We start from the raw sequence: 16,556 nt of genomic DNA on the forward strand, positions 1-16,556 counted from the left end.
AAATGTGTATGCTTTTGCAAATACTTGCACCACAGTCATACCCCTGCTACTCTTGCAACTGCCACTATAAAGACGCTTTAGATCTCGGAAGATTATGGTCGGATACAACTTAAGAACGCAGCGGATATTCCCTGTCAAAGAACCCCATTCCAGCCAATGGCGTCGGCAGATTCTCATGATACTGCTGGTGGTACAAAGCAGGGAGTGGTAGATGAAAGGGGATAATCCCTTCCTTCTCTGGTTGGGGATAGACACCTCTCTCCGTTGTGGCGCCGCTCCCATTATTGCCAGGGTAGCAGGGTCATGAGAATCGGCCGACGCCATTGGCTGGAAGAGGGTCCTTTGACGGAGAAAAGCCGCTGCGTTCTTGGAATGTATCAAACTATACCACGTTTGCCCCTTCCCTCTGTGGTCGGGGATAGACTCCTCTCTCCATTGTGGCGCCGCTCCCTGCATTGCCACCCTAGCGGGGTCACGAGAATGGACCGACGCCATTGGCTGGAAGGGGTTCCTTTGACGGAGGAAAACTCGCTGCGTACTTGAGTTGTATCGGACTACAGCACGTTTATCGCTGCGGAAAAAGTGACGCCAACAGCGGAAAACCGCGCACTCAGTTCCACTTACGGCCGCACCCTCGTGCGCCTCTCATCCCCAGTGTAGCACGATCTCCTGGGAGCAATTACGTGCTCCTCGCCGACGGCTGTCGCGCCTCGTCGGGCGCCCCCGTCACGTCACACGCTCTCGGTGGCGACGATCAGTAACCCGCGCGTAACGAGCCGCACACGCGAGAAGCATCTCTCGCTGCGGTTATTGCTACACGCTCGCGCCCCAGCACTGGAAGAAGAGCAATGGAGCCCTGCCAAGGGTGTGAGCAAAGGGAAGAGAAGAGGGAGTGACACGACATGAAGGACCTTTTCCTTGCCCTGCTATCGTAGTGTGGTGTCGTGAGGGTGTCGTAGATTCCCGCGGTTTGTTTTTTTTCTTCGGACCTCTGGAGTGGGCCGAGAAAGTCGAATCATCCGAACGCGCATGCTTCGTGTCACTCGCTGCCTGCAGCGAACGCTGGGAAAGCTGCGCGAGTTACGCACACGCAAAGAGTGACACGTCCGCGCCGCGTATTGCTCCTGTACTTGTCCAGACCTCTATGGAAAGGGGGGGGGGGGACTTGGTAAGGTATGAAACTGAGTGCAAGGCATTGCATGTCACGGTATGTGTGCTCTTCTTGACAGCTTATTAATGCGATATCATTAAAAGCCTCACCGGGAAATAAATGCCGCGTCGGTCGTAAAATTGTCACATTCGCTGGAAGGAAGTAGCGTCACTTCCGGTAAAGGCATCAACAGCTTCTATGAATGATATTGTGTTATCAACATATAAAGTAAATAGGCGCCCCTGCGAATTTTTTTTCTCAGTGTATAGGAGGAATCCAGTTATCGCTTCGTGCGACTGAACTGATTTCCGACTTGTTTACTGAGCGCTTGCGGTGAATTAATTTCAGGGTGCGAACGAAACTTGGACGAATAGGGTGGCTAGGTTTTACAGTGTCGAACGCTAAGTATGACACGGGGCAAGTTGGTTATAATGCTTGGTTTAAAAAGCGCATAAAGAGGCAAACGGACGAAGATGTGCGTTTTCAGCCATGCAGAGAGAGGGAGATTTGAAGGAGCCCCTTTTAGAGCGTCGTCTAAATAAGAAACCAGCCGGTGACCTGCAGTATTACAGCCCATGGTGACCATACAGAAATGACGATGGGTAATGGCGATAACGAAAATATGCTGGACATAGTGGAAACGGTGGTGGTGTATCCGGCACTGGTGACAAGAGCAACGGTGCAGGGGATGGTGGAAGTCTCTGCGGGTATAACGGAAGTGATTGTGGGCTCGCTGCATGAGACCCGTTGGTGGTGACGATGTAAACAGCTGGGATGCTGGGAGAGGTATAATGGATGATGCTGGCTAGCACACCTGCGTGCTTCTGCACTATCCGCTGATGTCAGGAGATCGAAACTACTCTGAAGAGGTAAGCAGAGCGATGAAATTGTTTTTATCATTGAATGCACGCGTAAGTTCAACGGCAAAAAAAGGGGTAGACTGCAAGTTACTGATGGAACCAAACTCTCAGGTTTTCAATGTCGCCTATAAATCGACTAAACTCCAAAAACTCGACAGTGTCTTTAGCTTCTGAGCTGGCAAGGACGCATTGTGAAGGAGAAGAACGAGCAGCAAAGAACGAGACTAGTGCAAGTTAAAAAAAAATGTCAGGTACACGTCGCCGAGTAATCGAATGAGAGCTCGATCATTTAGCGAAATTTTCTAGGAACTAGTCATTCGTGGGCAGAGTTCGGGATGTGACGTGCTGGGTTGCCTCTTGCGAAATGGGAGGGAGAGAAAGAGAAGGGCAAAGGAGGTGAAGGAATAGGAAAAGGAATGACGGTGCCTTGACGACGCGCTGCATGCATGGCGTCGTACTCCGCGCACGGTTTCTTTGTTCCTTCGTCGGCGTCTTCCAGAGACTCGCTTGCAACAGAGTGGGCTCGGGCCAGGGTTCATACTGCAACACCCCTCAGTGTGCGCGGCAATCCTCGTGAATTCTTGGCAATGAGCCGGTTGAGAGGCATAGCGCCTTATTGTCTCCTTTCCAACTTCCATCGTTAAATACGCTGAGGGCGACCTCTCTCCACTGTCCTCCCCCGTGAGTCAGCTGTGAGAAGCATTGTGTTTGCCGCGTTGACAAGGGTATACAGCAGTGACTGCAATCAACGCCGGCATACACGTTTCAAACGTGCGCGCAATTTGGCGCCTATTGTTTCTTCGTATTGGTTGTCGTTAGTGCGGGACAAGGGCTCTAGCAGTGTGTGACTGAGGGGTGTGCTCCCATTCGCACAATGGAGTTTCGGAACTTTCGTCGCAGAAAAGGCAGACCATAAGCGCTAGTTTGGCTGCAGAAGATTTCTTGCTTAAAAGGGGAAGTCGAACCTCCCCTTTCCTCATTTTTTTCCGTTTTTTCTTAAAAAATCCTCGCCTGATACGAAACATCTTGGCTGCGGTGGCTCAGTGGTTAGGGCGCTCGACTACTGATCCGGAGTTCCCGGGTTCGAACCCGACCGCGGCGGCTGCGTTTTTATGGAGGAAAAACGCTAAGGCGCCCGTGTGCTGTGCGATGTCAGTGCACGTTAAAGATCCCCAGGTGGTCGAAATTATTCCGGAGCCCTCCACTTCGGCACCTATTCCTTTCTTCTTTCACTCCCTCCTTTATTCCTTCCCTTACGGTGCGGTTCAGGTGTCCAAAGATATATGAGACAGATACTGCGCCATTTCCTTTCCCCAAAAACCAATTATTATTATTATTATTATTATTATTATTATTATTATTATTATTATTATTATTATTATTATTATTATTCCGCGGGTAGTCACGAAGGGCAGATGAACGTGGTCGAGGCATTCGATTAACAGGACGAACAACCACTTCGCTTCTAGGGTAACAGAGTGGATTACAAGTGGAGACAAAACGTTGAACGCGGTGACCGAAGGTCACGTGACGAGGCGAGGCCGCGATGGAAACCGCGCAGTGCTGACTTGAGATCTATGGGAGAGGCGTGTTTTCCCACAGCGGATGTAGCCATGCTGCTGCTGACGGTGAACATGTGGTGACACTTGCGTCTGTATCCCTTTACAAACGCTGAAGTGAGGGCGAAGGTGACGTTGGGGTGAAATTCGTTGTTTATCTCTTGGGGCTACAGCCGGTAACGTGGCAATAAACAAGGGATCGCGTTGTTCTCATTCTTATTTTCTGGCCAAGCTGTGTGTTTAGTGTAGCCGAACTGTTAAAAACAGGATTCATTTATTACCAGCTCCCCCAGCATTACGTGCTTCCGCAAGTCAGGCCACGTTATTGGAGCTGTAGGCTTGAGAGAGCGATTTGCGTGTGGTTGTTCGATGTAGCGGCAGCTTTTGCTGCGCTCCTGTTGGCGCTCCTCCTCTCCAATATTGCAACCCTTTGCTAAAACTATACTGAGGACAGCTTCAATGTCGTTCTGTTCTTGGTAAATTTTGGTTGTTTAGTTATCTGTGACTCCGTTTACGTTGCTCATATCTGAGAAATTGAAGTTGAAAACTGATCATATTCTGCGCCACCGCAATCAAACTTTCAACGTTATGCTGACGGCGAAACGATTATGGACACCGTTATCGGTGGTCAGGAACGGCACGAGGTGTGGTCTAACCTCAGAGATCCGCAAATAAGCAAATATACTGACGGCATCGGTAATACATGTCTTATATTGAAACTGGCAATGAGGATTTTTTTTTGTTGACGATGGTGAAGGCCGCAATTTTCTTGCAAAAATGGCTAATGATGGTGACACCTACCTGTATTACAATTTTCGAACTGTTCTCGCTTCGTTTTCAGTCAGGGTATCCAATGTTCTGTCATAACACGGCAGTTAATCTACATATGGCATTTTTAATCTGCGTCTCAGTGTCAGTTTAACCACTAGGTGCATCTCTTCGTAAATGTTGCAGTTGTAGCTACCTCTGTGAGCATAAAATGTGCAGTCGTGCCTCGTTAATATGGACACTTTGGTTCCAGAGCAAAAGTGACCATAAAGAGAGTCGTCCGTAGCCACGAATCATGACGACAAAAAAAAATATTTTGAAAAAGCATTTATGATTACATGGCGCTTCCGTGCATATTGGCGGACAGTGAAGTGGAAATCGGGCAATCTTATTAGCTCTAGGTGCAACATTCTGTCGCCATTATCTTGAAAATCATTCGGTGTAGTTTGAAGCACTTTGAACCGCCTAGTGGTTCATGAGGCTCACGATAGTGCCCATTGGTGTGATGAAGTATATCTCTTACTACGAATGTTCACGTCTCAATAACTGTGTACTCACTCGCGGGACAACTGCTGAATGTGGTCCATATTAACGAGACCATATTATTGTGTCCATATTAACGTGACAAAAATACATGCGTCTCAATAGGCTCCGTGTATTGTCGCCCTGTCCACTGTCCGGACAGCAATTTTCCATATTAACGAGTCGTAAATGCATTGAAAATAGATTGGTCCCCAGAAAAATGCTCCATAATTCGAGACGGACGAAAGGGTCGTCTAAAAGAAAACTGTTTATTGGGCTGACTTGCACCCAAAATGGACTGAATCACTCGGCGGCTGCGAAGCGACAAGCGTGCTCGGCGGTCGTCGAACAGAATGCCCGCCGCTGTCGGCCGTGCTCAATTTAAAGCTGATAGCGAACTTTCGAGATAATGCGTGCAAAGTTACTAGAACATTCCGGAACAACGTAGAATCAGCTCTGCCTGGCTGCGATCGATCGAGATAAATCTAGTCGCGTCTTGCGTCGCAAAGAAAGCGATAAGGGGGTGTGGCGGCAGATTTGGGAAACGAACAAACTGCAAATATTCGCGGCAATATTAACGGGGGTTGTAATAACGGGGCACAACTGTATACGTCTCCCGCACTTCACTACAAGAGCATAAAAAAAATTCACGTCTTTCATAGCACCTGCGACAGCCCCCCCCCCCCCCCCCTTCCCCTCCGCCTTGTTCCCACCGTCGTCAGCGTGCTGGCCCGCTCAATTCGTTATATTGTGTGCACCTCCCTGGGGCTCGCCAGCCAAGTGCATACCTGCGTCTACACGAGGTCCCGGAGGCCCGCACCCTGACGCCTCCCGAATTAGCTCCCTCGGGGAGAGCGGCTCGCCGCGAACGCACGACCGCTGCCGCCGCCGAAGACAATGCGTTGTCCTTCCCCTCTTGGGGGGCCAGGCAGTCTTGCCTCCGGAGGCTTGTGTAGCCAAAGAACCGCGGAGTACCGCCTCCTAACAGGGGTAGCCCGTCGTGTACGCAAGGGAGCGACTCCTTAGCTACGCCTATATTAGAGTAAAAAGGGTGTAGTCTATTATTTAATGCACTTCCTTTTCTAAGTGCTACACTCGAAACTTCAAAATAAATAGGAGTGCGGTAGAGGATAGCTTACTCCTTTTTTTTCCTGTCCCTGTAGGGTGTAGTCTTATTAAAGGGAGTGCTTATATGGGGCTAAAAAGGGAGTAAGCTCTCCTGTAGCACACTTCCTTTTATAAGGGCTACACTCTAAACTTAAAATAAATAGGAGCGCACTAGATGACAGCTTCCTCCTCTTTAGTCCTTTCCGTTTAGGGTGTAGTCTTATAAAAGGGAGTGCCTATATGGGGATAAATAGGGAGTAAGCTCTCCTCTAGCGCACTTCCCTTTATAATGGCTACACTCTAAACTTAAAATAAATAGGAGTGCGATAGAGGACAGCTTACTCCTTTTGTAGTCCTTTCCGTTTAGAGTGCAGTCTTATAAAAGGAAGTGCCTATATGGTGATATAAAGCGTGTAAGCTCTCCTTTGGGGCACTTCTTTTTAAAAGGGCTCCACTCTAAAGTTAAAATAGATATGAGTGCGTTAAAAAACAGCTTACTCCCTTTTTTAGTCCTTTCCGTTTATAGTGTAGCCTTATAAAAGCGAGTGCACTAGAGGACAACTTGCTGCCTTTTTAGTCTTTTCTTTTTATAGTGTAGCCGTTGCTCGCTTTTTCTATCATTTCCTTTGCTGTCTCTGTCGTAGTCAATGCCACTCGAAGTGCAGGCATGTGCTATCTCTTGCTCACTCGCTTAAGATAATGAGTAACCTGCGTTATTTTCTGCCAAGTGCGGCTGGCGCCATTCCCACAGGCCCAATAACCGCCCACGAATGCGACGCAAATAGTGTTCAAGGTAAAAATAAAACGGGTCCTCTTCGCCCTTAAAAGAAGTCAAATCAAATCAGGTGACATCTTCATTTTCAAAGTTGCGAAATATGGGGTGATTGCAGAAAAGGTTTTAGACAACTTGACTCGCTCCTATCACCCAGTACAAGGACAGGATCGGCGGACGCATCTAAAAACGACACGCACAAATGTAACGCGAAGTTTACGTGAATACGTTTTAATGCCTTCACGTGCATGTCTAACATTACTCATAAAAAATTGCAGAAAACTAATAGACAACTTAGTCATTTACGAAAGCACACACAAGCACGTTTGTGAGAAAAGCGAAATCAAGTAATACAAAACTTACCGTAATTGCAAAAAGCAGATTACTCGATCGTGCAAATCAATATATGAAACACTATAACAGGGATGTTTATTACGTCAGTGCCCTTTTCATGAAATTTATTTACTATCATTGGAGTCACAAAAGTCGACATAGATTACCCTAATTATTTCGAATAAAACTACCGTTGCTATGTTCGGGATGTCGTTTAGTATAGGTGCATGTGTTCATGTTCAGGTTAGCCTGTGGAATGAACTGTTTGTTTGCCAAAGCTTTGCACAGGCGATAAATGTAAAAAACTGTACCTACTAATTTGGCCAACTTTTTTCAAGTAAATGACGTGCAGGATGATCTCTTCAGGATGATCACTCTAATCTTGTACACGTTTCTGAAAATGCCCAACTTTGAACTTATACTGAGTGAAACTGTCGTATTAGGATACATGTGGGTGATAGAATTAAGTGTTTTGTTCACGCCTGCACTCCTGCTGCGACCTCGCCAACAATATTTATTGCCAAAAACTTGCATCAGATGCGACGAAGTCACGTGTATTTACTATGCTCCGAGGATTTTAAATGAGCCTCCTGAAGACATGTTTTCCTTGCAGACGATTGCAGCAGGAGGGCCGTCGTTGTTTGATAATGCATACAATAATTTTTTTCTGCTTTCTTTTTGTAGTGCTTGCCTGACCAACCGTGCGTGCTAATTTGGTTAATGCCTGATTTCTGTGTGCATACCGAAGTATATGTACATTGAATATTAAGCCTAATGTTTTCAACTATTTCCAAGAGATTTCCATTTAAACACAAAGCGCATGTGCGCGCACATCGAATGTGCATCTGCCTAGTTTCTACACAAACTCTCTTCCCGCTGGTTAGGGGTACGACTTGGCAAGTGAAGTTTTACATGCCAGACTAACCCTGTACTGTTTCGACCAATCCGAGTTCCTTGACTTGCACCGGACTTCCAGCACCAGGTTTTTTTTTTTTTTTGCAAGTTTTGCATGCCACCACTGCGGCCGGGGTTTACGCAACCTGCTAGCTCGACGTCAGCAGCCCGACGCCGTAACAACTAAGCTACTGCTGCGGGTCAGCATCTCTTACTCGTCACTACTCCTCCCCATGTATTACTCCCAGGATTTAAAAAAAAAAACATTTGTAGGGATTTAACGTTGTTAAACCCAGTAGACGTGTGAAAGCAGGTGCTGCTTATTCAATTGGAGGGGACACTTAAACTACGCCTTACGATTATGACGTGATATCTTGAGTGGATTAATGTCCATGTGTGCATAATTGGTCGTTCTCTACTTAACAATCATAGATGGCGGCGAGTCCTCATATCACTCACTACCAGCGCAGTGGCGCAGCGGTTAAGCCACCGGTAGGGTTTGCCACCTGTTAAGCCATCGGTAGAGATTGTGTGACCCATGTTGTCCTTCCCGAGCAACCTCACCCGCAGCTGGCGCCAAGCTCCTCCGAACGTACCCGAGGTTACCCGAGTAACTACGGTAAGCTCGGGTAGTAATTCGGGTTGCTAGGCAACGGCACAAGATCGAAAGAACGTACGTATATACGATGAACTGTGGACGTACTTACGGTGACAAGATTCTTGGTCTGTGCTGGTGAGCGTTTGAGTGTTGTACTAAAATGTGTGTTAGTTTGAAAGGGTCAGCGAAGAGGATATTGGCATACTTGGTTTGTCTTTATAGGATTAAAGTCCCAAAGAGACTCGGGCCTTCAGGGATGCCTTAGTGGAAGGCTCCGAATAATTTCGACCCCTTTAGGTTAATCAGCGTGCACTGACATCACGAAGTACACGGAAGTCGCGGTTTCGAACCCTCCCGAGGCGGTCGCATTTCGATGGAGGCAAGAAGCTTGAGGTTCGTGTACCGTGCGGTGTCGGTGCACGTTAAAGAACCTCAGGTGGTCGGAATTATCCGGAGCCCTCCACTACGGGGTTTCTCATAGCCTTTGTCTGTTTGGAACGTTGTTAATTCAATAAAGCCGAACCAAACGTGGCACAATCCTACTGCTGACCCATTCAAACCTATATACATTTCTCAGTAGGGTCGTGTGGTACACATCAGATGAACCGTATAAACTCGTGTTTGTGCGCGTGGTCTGCTACAAGCGGTTTCTTCTTGCTTTGTCTTTATTCCGCAAATTGAGTAATCAGAACTGCCAGTTGCAAGGCTACCTGAAGTGGGACGGTGGCGCTGTCTCACTTGCTTGCGAGAGTACAGAAAAAAAACAAGAAAAAAACTCGCCACCTGTTGGAAAGAGAAATGAGGGGTGCCAGAAAGAAAAGTGGGATAGAGAGGACGAGAGAGAGATGATGATAAAAAGAAGGGGTGAGGGAAATAAAATAATAAAAAAGAAACTCGCTCTCTCCTCCGTGACCTCGGCTTGGCGCGGTGCCCCGTAAATTAAGCCGCCGCGGCACGTCTTCTCCACTGCCACGCAACAGCGGTCGTGTATTTGTGTAGGCATACTCCGAGAGCCACGCTGTACGCGTGGTTTATGGCCATATACCCCCCCCCCCGCCCCCCCCCCCCCCCCCCCCCCCCCAACGGCTGGCCTCGTATTCTCTTCGTTTTTTTTTATCTGACTCGTTTAACCTTTTCGTATTGCGTAGTGCCAGTCGTCTCTTTCTTTTCCTGGTCCGTGCTCTTGGACGCATCTGCGTATTAAGTTGTACGCATCGCTACGATAGTTGTAGCCATGCTCAGCCGGAGGACGATGGCTCGTGTACCAGACATCTAAGGACTCCATGCCCTTCTCTGAGGAAGTTTAAAAAATGCTGAGGAGTTAGGGGGAGTCAAAGTAGAGTTAAACGTATTAATGGAGTAATTGCTCATTGGAATCCACCCAAGCACAACCGAAAGGCTACAAAGGAAAGCTATACAGCTTTGTCAGAAACGTCGTAGTTAAAGAAAAATCCGTCCTGGTCCGGGATTCAAACCCGCGACCACCGCTTCACCGGAGCAGTCGCTCTACCAACTGAGCTAACCGGGACGGCAAGGTGGAGTAGATTTGTAATACGGGAGTAATTACTCATTGGAATCCACCCTAGCACAACCGAACGGCTACAAAGAAAAAAGCTATACAGCTTTCTCAGAAACTTCGTAGTTAAAGAAAAATCCGTCCTGGTCCGGGGTTCAAACCCGGAACCATAGCTTCACCGGAGCAGTCGCTCTACCGACTGAGCTAACCGGGACGGCAAGGTGGAGTAGATTTGTAGTACGGGAGTAATTACTCATTGGCATCCATCCAAGCGCAGCCGAAAGTCTACAAAAAGAAAGCTATTAAGATTTCTCAGAAACTTTGTAGTTAAGAAAATTCGTCCAGGTCCGCGGTTCGAACCCGGGACCACCGTAATAGGGGAGTAATTACTCCCTTAATACAAACGTACTCCACCTTTGTGGTGAGGTGGGGAGGGGTACCTAAAAACATTTCATCAACAAAGTTTAACGTACATTTTCGTACTTATAAATGCGGGGGAGTGGCTTTGTTCAGTTTAATTTCTATTTTATTTGCATTAATGTCTTAAACCGAATTATTAACCCAAGCGTTAATGAATCCATATTAAAGTCAGGAACCTTTATCATGTTTTCTATTAGCCTTCTATCAATTTTATCTTGTGTGAACAAGAAATCAATAAAAAAATATGATTCGAAATTAAACTCGGTATTTTCGTGTTTTCTTCATTTTTCATCACTTTTCTGTAAATTTCTGCGAAGTGTTTATGCAATATATGTGCCGGCTACTTCCTGCTTTATAGAGCGAAATCTTCTCTTTAATAACCTCGAATTTTGCCGAGCAGTTTTACGTGGCCTGCCTGAACGAATTCCACCTAAAATTAATTTCTGTGGTCTCTCCACAAGGTCGTCTTTCTAGATAGTGCTTTGCTTAGCTGAGGTGTTATTGTGAGAGTTCCTGGAGGTTTTATTCTATGAAGTTTTGCGAGAGAGACTTAATGAGAGAAAACATAAGATAACTCAATAAATTCGCTTAAAATCAATATAAAGAACCAGGGAGATCTCCCACAAGATTTGACATGCCGTGTGCATGCTGTGAGCCGTTGTGCAGGGAGCTTTGAGGACTCATTGAGAACTCACTTTGCGATGTGTAGAAAAGGAGTTTTAGGGAATTGGGTTGTCAGAAGCACTGGATAATTCAACAGGCTTCAAACAAGCGAAAAGGGGTAGGGAGTCCTCACTCCTGTCAGCAAGCTTCTTGACTGCGTTATGACTACATTTTAAATAACCTCCAGTGCGCAGCTATCAAGTTTAAAGTTCAACTATACTAAGTAATATCCCGAAGCAGGGATATGCGATTCCTCGTTTGATCATATTATATACCTTAGTTGAGCACAAATGGCTATCGCCACAAAGTAGAGTGTCAGGATCTCAAATTAAATTTCGGGGCTTTTAATTGGTAACCCTACTCGAACCTTGTATCCTGAGCGCAGGAAGATAACGCAACAGAGCGGTGCGTCTCCTTTTCTAAATGGTGTTGCGGTGACTGCCCCGCTCATTAAAAAATTGTCGCAAGAACCGTTCCTTTTTTTTGGCCTTTTTTTTCTTCTGTGAAGAAAGGCACTAACGAAGGCGAGATTGGTTATGTTCTTTCGGCTTCCTGAACGTTTTCGCAGATAATTAGAAAACAAAGTGCGTTGCGAGTGATAGGAAAGAAGGGAAGGCTTTTATGGGGAAAGGTGGTGGGATGGACCCCAGGAACACGGCGCTGGCCTGCTATTCCTCCTTGGAGGATGAGGAAAAAGGGAAATGATAGAAACAGGGAGAGAATGAGGTTGGGTTTTAACGATGTCGTAACACAATGGGCTGCTTACACGTTTCCCTTTATGGGTAAAGAGAAGACAAAGGATGGGAAGGGGGGGGGGGGAAGCTTCTGCTTTTTAAGCTACGCGTGGCATTATTGCAAAATTTAAAAAACGAAGATGCGCGGAATTGCAGAAAACAAGAAAAAAGCATGATCTTTCTTATGCTTTTCGGCATCACTAATTTTCTTCCGAGTCTGACTAAATCCGCGGTTACTAAGCATTTTTTGCTAGAATCCCGTGTAAATAATCATTCTCTACAGAAAAGAATTTTTAAAAAATTCATTTTGCAGTCTTTGCTTTATGCCACCGTAGTGACGGCTGAGCGTTGCACGCTATGCATGAGTTTCTGTCTATGGCGAATTCCCTGTAGAACACCGGCCAAAAAAAGGAGGCAGTACCTCTTATTGTGTTGGCACACATATTACCAGTTCACAAACCGAAATCGTTTAGCGGTACATTTATCCTCTTCGAGCACAAAAGCAAAAATTCAGGGGGCACTTTGACCTAAACTGCGGTGATGCGAAAGCCTTTAGCGGGGTGTTGCGGCTTGTGTCACTGATGGGTAGTTCAGTTGTTAATTAATCACACAAGTGTTTGCGAATCTTAACTGCTGGAGACGCTGGAGGGCATTTGGGAGGCATCCGTCTGATTCGACGTCTTTCTGCAAACACTCTCCAGCGTCCTAGACAAGGAGAACTGCATATGCGTTGGCAGGAAGTAGCGTAGCCGTTAGCACGCTCAGCTGCGGAACGGAAGGATGGTTGTCCGAAACCCATCGTGCACAAAGGTTTTTTTCTTATCGTGTTGAAGAGTGTCACGGACGGACGGACACCGCGATTATGAACCATTAAAGGCTTTCGCCTTAAAGCCTGCTCCAACTACGTCTGTCGTTGCCTCAAGAATGTGGTAAATAACCAGACTTCACTCCACAGTCTTGGATTGAGCGTCATTGCGGCATTTCGAGCATTCAGTTCTGTCACGCGTAGAATATGACCTGTGGTGGTCAGCTTCCGCTAGCTCGATTCGGGAAGGCACGACCCGAAAAAGTATTGACATGCCTTAGTTCCACCTTAGTTCCATCTTTGTCCGGAAGTGTTGCGTAGCAAAACGACATATTCCCCACTTAACTCACATAGCCACCGTTACACGTTAAACAGTCTCGCTGTGCGGTTCAAAAAGCATCCGCGATTAGGCGCTTGGACTCCCGATTCTGTCGATGTTCGGCGCAGTAGGTAGTCAATATTGCAATATTAAATCATTGTAAACATCAGTGTGAACTGAGTCTCGTTGTATAGGCTACTTTTCAAGGATTTCATGTATTTATTTTCACTCAAACACAGCCGTGTGAAGAGTAAAGATAGCGTAAACATCAAGCACTCACGCCAGCTAGCATTCACCACGCCGCATGCGATTATTGCGATACCAAGGGACCAGTGACAACAATTTTGAGACGCACAAGCTGAAAGCCTGTTGTCTGTAATTTTTTTTCAAGAAATAACTGTTTTATGTGTGTAAAACAGCCTACTGTATTTCTTGCCGCGTTTTTTTAGCAATGTATCAAGATACAATGTAACAGAATTTTTTTAAAAATTCACAGGGACACCCAACTACGTTATGTGTAGTCATTGCGATAACATTAGATGCTGCTGATGCCTTTACACCGAGTGTCGTAGCCATGCATCTCTTTCGTTCATATAGCTGATGGTTAGACATTTCCCCGAAAGTCTCTAGAGTTGGAAACAGGAACGCAGTGATGAAGATACAGCGAAACGTACAGATGTCACTTCCGGTCTGCAGGGTGACGTCAGTTCCCTAGAGTCAATGAGAATTATCCGGTCTGGTGACTTCCCTTCCCTCCAGCCAATGGGAGAATTTCATGAACATCTCATCGTCTTTCCCGACGAGGCATCTAGTGCTATCGCATTAATATCCTGGAAACATCGATAAAGACGCCCCCTGCGGTGTCGTCACATGCGACTCGCCTAATCATGGCGCTCGAATGTGTGATGTCACGCTTGACGTTCACAATGCAAATGCCGCGGCACGAAATGCGAATTTCTTCATTGAAGAGCCCGCCGCGGTGGCTCAGTGATTAGGGCGCCGGACTACTGATCCGGAGTTCCCGGGTTCGAACCCGACCGCGGCGGCTGCGTTTTTATGGAGGAAAAAGGTAAGGCGCCCGTGTGCTGTGCGATGTCAGTGCACGTTAAAGACCCCAGCTGGTCGAAATTATTCCGGAGCCCTCCACTATAGCACCTCTTCATTTCTTCTTTCACTCCCTCCTTTATCCCTTCCCTTACGGCGCGGTTTCAGGTGTCCAACGATATATGAGACAAATACTGCGCCATTTCCTTTCCCCAAAAAACCACTTATTATTATTATTATTATTCATTGAAGATTCACTCTATTGGCTAAAAAAATAAATACTTCTCGTCACCAAAGAGAGAAGAGGTAACTGTGTGGAGCCCGGCGTTTCAGCTGCGCCGACCACATTAAATATTCATAGAGGCATACGGTCTCTGAATAAAGTGATTGGCACCGTCAGGTAACGTGAAATCCGACTGGTCTGCTATCAGGAGCAGCTCACGCCACCATAGAGGGTCCCCAGGAAAGCCATTCGACTAACCAGTGCTGTGTTGCGTCACTATCTCTCCCCTCTCACGTATAGACCCCTCCTTCGCCGCTTCTCTGAACCGAGCGAGGTTGCCTCGCATAATCCTGGCCTCAGTGACTCCGTTGCTACCCGCCCGAGTTCCCTCTCCCAAGGTCTTCTTCACCAGCCGCGTATATATGTAGTACACCTTCGGACACAGTGTGTGCAGACTGCCGGGCACCACCTGGTACGAGGTGCACGCAGGAAGCTCGGCCCGACGTGTTGGCGCGCACGCATGGGAACGGCTTCGCGCCGTCAAAGTAAGAAGGGCACCGTATACTCTGTCCAGCTAAAACCGTGCACCGTTCGGAGGAGACAGAACTGGTCTCGACCGAACTGGAACGATCGTACGTCCCAGTTGGACACCTGAACCGCGCCGTAAGGGAAGGGATAAAGGAGAGAGCTAAATAAGAAAAGAATTGAGAGGTGCCGTAGTGGAGGGCTCCGGAATAATTTCAATCACCTGGGGATCTTTAACGTGCACTGACATCGCACAGCACACGGGCGCCTTAGCGTTTTGCCTGCATAAAAACGCAGCCGCGTACGAGTCGGAACACAAGACAGAAAAGTTTCTGTCGTCGCAACACATTTTCTGTTATGTTTTTGACCGAAAACGTGTAACGACAGAATTTTTCTGTAGTTACAACAGAATTTTGTGTGATTACTACAGAAAAATTACCCGCTGTGGTTGCTCAGTGGTTAAGGCGCTCGGCTACTGATCCGCAGTACCCAGGTTCGAACCAGACCGCGGCTGCCGCGTTTCGATGGGGGCGAAACGCTAAGGCGCCCGTGTGCTGTTCGATGTCAGTGCACGTTAAAAATCCCCAGGTGGTCTAAATTAAGCCGAAGACCTCCACTACGGCACCTCTTTCTTCCTTTCTTCTCTTAGTTCCTCCTCTATTCCATTCCTTACGGCGCGGTTTGGGTGTCCACCGAGATACGAGTATGTGAGACAGTTACTGCGCCATTTCCTTTCCTGAATTTTTTTTTACTACAGGAAACTACTGCAGGTTTGCAGACTACAGAAATGTACTACAGAGAAACTACACCACTACAGAAAATTACTACAAAACAACAGAAGGATCTCTCGTTACGGCAAAGCTACAGAGCATTGTGTCGTATTTTTGGTACGGGTCTTTCTTTTCTTTTTTTTATACGCGCACTGTGTCCACGGCCGGGTAAAATATTCTTCTCTCATTTGTACAAGCTCTACGAAAGGCCGGTTGAAGGTCTGAGCTGATCTGTGGGGGCCTGATTTGAGGTGACAGATGGCTCGATGGTGCGAGAATAACCTTGAAACCTTCTGCCGGAGGTGGCTGCCATGGTCGTATTCGTTTGCTTCTTTCCTTTTAACGTTGTCATAATAATAATAATAATAATAATAATAATAATAATAATAATAATTGGTATTTTGTGAAAGGAAATGGCGCAGTATGTGTCTCATATATGGTTGGACACCTGAACCGCGCCGAAAGGGAAGGGATAAAGGAGGGAGTGAAAGAAGAAAGGAAGTGAGAGGTGCCGTAGTGGAGGGCACCGGAATAATTTCCACCACCTGGGGATCTTTAACGTGCAATGACATCGCACAGCACACGGGCGCCTTAGCGTTTTTCCTCCATCAAACATTCTCCGAATCTATTGTTGTGGGTCCTAGTTCCCATCGGCGGTCCGAAGTGCTGTCCGAATCCGCGAAGGAGCAAGCTCTGTAGGGGGAGCCGTACCGTCGTAGTGCAATCAGCACTCAGGATCTGAATCCAAATCGCCCATCGAAGCAGCTCTCCGGTTTCGCCGAGCAAGATATCTCGCTTTGGATCGCCAACTTGAATTCGCCATAAGCTCTGTATATTGCTTCATTTACCCCCCAGAGAAAGTGTAGTGTTTCCGACCATCGTTAATTAGCTGGAAGCTAGCGGCTGGTTGACTCAAGCGCCGCCTACGAATATTAGTATTAGTTGTCTTTGTAACGCTATGTAGTGTGATCCAT

The 16,556-nt window shown here is 47.0% G+C and overlaps 1 protein-coding gene and 1 non-coding gene across 12 annotated transcripts in view; both read left to right on the top strand.

Annotated features, from left to right (window-relative positions):
- Positions 1 to 16,556, top strand: part of dnc (phosphodiesterase dunce) — a 699,755-nt gene that overhangs the window by 498,778 nt on the left and 184,421 nt on the right. The window lies entirely within an intron of this gene.
- TRNAS-ACU (transfer RNA serine (anticodon ACU)) lies at positions 13,994 to 14,065 on the top strand. The gene has a single exon. It is a non-coding gene; the product is annotated as a tRNA-Ser (tRNA).

The sequence above is a fragment of the Amblyomma americanum genome, chromosome 11 (genome assembly GCF_052857255.1).
Source record: "Amblyomma americanum isolate KBUSLIRL-KWMA chromosome 11, ASM5285725v1, whole genome shotgun sequence".
In the NCBI taxonomy this organism is placed as follows: domain Eukaryota; kingdom Metazoa; phylum Arthropoda; class Arachnida; order Ixodida; family Ixodidae; genus Amblyomma; species Amblyomma americanum.